The sequence below is a fragment of the Elaeis guineensis genome, chromosome 6 (assembly GCF_000442705.2).
Source record: "Elaeis guineensis isolate ETL-2024a chromosome 6, EG11, whole genome shotgun sequence".
Classification (NCBI taxonomy): Eukaryota; Viridiplantae; Streptophyta; class Magnoliopsida; order Arecales; family Arecaceae; genus Elaeis; species Elaeis guineensis.
Genome location: NC_025998.2, coordinates 5,059,908 through 5,063,415, shown reverse-complemented (window position 1 = coordinate 5,063,415; position 3,508 = coordinate 5,059,908). Strand labels below are relative to the sequence as shown.

General features: G+C 45.0%; 1 pseudogene; it reads left to right on the top strand.

Annotated features, from left to right (window-relative positions):
• The first annotated feature begins 1,081 nt into the window (after window positions 1-1,081).
• Window positions 1,082-1,835, top strand: LOC105047786 (protein SRC2-like; annotated as a pseudogene).
• The last annotated feature ends 1,673 nt before the right edge of the window (window positions 1,836-3,508 follow it).

Sequence of the window (3,508 nt, the reverse complement as noted above, 5' to 3'; positions counted from 1 at the left end):
GCATAATCCTAGCTTTTAGCCTAATCAAGCGTCGAGTGAACCATCGGACCCAATTAAGGCTGAGCATGGATCGAATTGAGAGAAAAATCTGATCCGATTGAATCTAATTGGATTGAAAAAAATCCAACACACTGCTAACTGTTTATCATATATAAATCGTTTAAAACCGAAGTTAACGGTTTGTAGCGGATTCGGATTGGTTGTATCGGTTTGGACTTCAATATTAATCCAATATTAATTTTAAACATCACAAATCAATACACCATTGGATTCATATAGAAACTAAAATATAATAATTTCATAATATCCATAAGTTAGTACATAATATGTCATAATTATCAATTTTTAATTTTTTAAATAATTTAAATATTAAAAATATTATATTGATCGATCGGATTTGATTTTATATGAATTAAAAATATAGAAATCGAATCCAACTGTAATTAATCAAATTTTTTTACGAATCACGACCCAATTTCATCGAATTCAAATTCGATTTCATATGAGTTGAATTAGGTAGGTTATTCGTATTTCAGTTATTTGCTCGGACCCAACAACCTCAAAAACTAGTCTTTATCCCTGATCTTCTTAAATTCACTCCCACTGTATGATCAAATCCAGACCGTCCATCTGATTTTTTCATTACCTGGGTTTTCTTTATTAGGATAGACCATAGTCCGCATACGGTATCCCGCCCTCCCAAGGACGGAACGCGGTTGTATCCTTCGCGGCCATCCACCGTTGGATCACCCATCGCAAGAGCACATGATCCAACGGTATATAGGCGCGAAGGAAGATGAATCCTTCTTTTCGTGCGAAGGATGCAAGAAGGATTCCGCAAAGGACTCCGAGTTCGAGCCGAAGTAACCGCGGCTTTGGATGGCTGTAACATGCCTTGTCGCCGCCTTCTTAAACCCCTACCACCTGCTAAACCCCTCTAAGCACACTTCACTCGGCCTAAAAATAAAACGTCCTCTCCTCCTCCTCTTCTTCTTCTTTCTTGAAAACCCTTCCGTTCTTTAAACCTTAGAGAGTGGACACCACCATCGCGGCGGTACTGGGCGCCAGCGTGGGCGGCGGCATGGAGTCCCACTACCTGGAGATCAATCTTATATCCGCCCAGAGTCTGAAGCAGCCAGCCAGGGTTCGCCGCGTCCAGGCCTACGCCGTCGCCTGGGTGGATCCCGCCTTCAAGCTCCGCACCTGCATCGACCGCACCGGCGGCGAGAATCCTACCTGGAACGACAAGTTCATCTTCCACGTCCCCACCAGCTTACTCGTCGACGACTCCACCTCCACCGTCACCGTCGAGATATACGCTACCGCTGGCCGGATCCGCCCCGACCCTCTTCTCGGCACCGTCCGCCTCCTCGTCGGCAACCTCCGCCTGCTCTCCCGTCGCGAAGGCTGCCCCGCCTTCGAAGCCGTTGGCGTCCGCCGCCCCTCTGGCTTCTTCCACGGCGTCCTCAACGTAGGCGCCATTCTCCTCCCCACGTCCCCCTCGTGGCCGCGGAGGCCCTGGCCTCCTGCCCCGCCATTGGATACCGCGACCTCATGGGAGAGAATGACTCCAAGATCAGGCGCCGCCGCCTGGCGCGGAGGGAAGACCCCGCCACCGGGAAGGATCGGGCTTATAAGGAGGGGAACGGAGAGACGAAATCGTCAGACGGCGGGGATAAGGAGCGATCGGACGGTAGGGTGGTGCTGTGCGTGTCCTGCTTCCGGGGTTTCTCGAGGCGGATCCATCGGAGCCCATCTGATCAGATCTTGCGGCTCTCTCGGCCGAGGAGCGCCCTGGTCGACGACGATGGATCATCTTGAGCCGCTGCTACTGATTTTTCTCTCTTCATACCTTGTTCTTTTTGAAAAAATTACAGAGACGCTCTTAAGGTTTCACCTATTTATACTTTGATCTCAACGTTTAAAAAATTACAAACGGATCCCAAAACTCTAAAATATGGCTCAGCCATCTGTCTCCGGCTTAACCGTGTTAACAGAAAATATGAAATAACTAAAATTTATCTATAAAGTATAAATCATGCTCCAACCCATCCTATTTATCTCAAAAGAAGAGCTTTAGAGAAAGAGGAAGCACCCCATTCCTTTTCCTCCGAAGAAAAAAAAGAGATCAACAGCTTTGGATTCCGCCTCTTTGATTCTAATCTTCCATCGCCATGCCAAAATTTAGGGCCAAGAGCTTGTTACATTTGCCTTTCTAATTTTTTTAGGGCACAATAAATTTCTTTTAAAATATTTTTTATGAATTTTTAAAAATTTAAAAATTTTATCCAATTTTTAGATTACTTTTGCTTTTTTGCCCATAGAGTATTGTTATACCTGTTGTTGTAGAGGTACCCTTTTTTTTTTTTTTTTTTTTTTTTTCAAGGAGGGGGGCAGGGGTTGGAGGAGGGGGTGGTGGGGGGATTTAACCTAACCTAACAAGTGATTGGAGTGATATATAAAAGAAAGATGCCTCCTTTTTAAGTTTTGGGATTCATCTTTTTTTTTTTTTTTTTTTTTTATGGATATGATTCTATTACTGAGAAGTGAGGGAGAAACTCTGAAATCCGTTATGAAGTCTTTCATAAGATTTTTTTTTTTGCTAGAAGAAATAGTACCAATTTGGTAGAAATTTTGATTGGTAATAAAAAAATAGACTCATTTCTTTGCTTATGTTTATTGTTGCTTCAAAATTACATTGCTATCTTCTCTAATATATTAATGAAGATTAGAGAACTTCCTGGCCATTGGTTATTTAAGATTAATTAAGAAATTTTCATCCCAATAGGTTACCAACCGATAACCCTTAGGATTTTTTATTTTTTTATTTTTTGTGTGACTTCCTTCACTGTTCCACGATCCTCTTGATTCTCATTTTCCTTCGCCGCCCCTTCCCTCCCCCCCCCCCCAAGCATTCCCGTGCCAACGGCCTCCCTACACTGACAGCATCACTGGACTATCCTCTCACTCGCCGCATCCGGACGTCTTTGACCCCTGGAACCTCGCCTATTCCCTCTCCATGCCGGGGTCTCTCTGCGAGGGCAGCACCGGCAACCCCCCCTTTCATCGACCGCCCCCTCCTCTCACGAGTAGGAGTTGCTCTTCCTTTTAGGACCCCCTCCCTTCACCGCCCCCTTCCTCTCACCTACAAGATCCATGTACCGACAGTGTCCCCATGTCGACAGCATCATCGCCCCCTCCTCTCGTCTAGCGCATTCAGCCGCCTTCCACCCCAGGGCTGTCGTGCGACGGCACCATCGTCCTCTGTTCCTCTCGTCTAGTGTTGTCACGCCCCCGACCCGAGATCGTGAATCGAGGGTCGCGGCAACCGCGGCATACTCATGAAGAACTCTCTCCATAAGCATGCAAGGCATCTCATCACGATATCAATGCATCACAGCGGAATAAATTCAAATAATTATTATTCAACTGAAATTCAAGTAATTAAATCAAATGTCTTACATCCAATAAAATTTTTCACTAAAAATAAAACATTAGATCTAAGTTT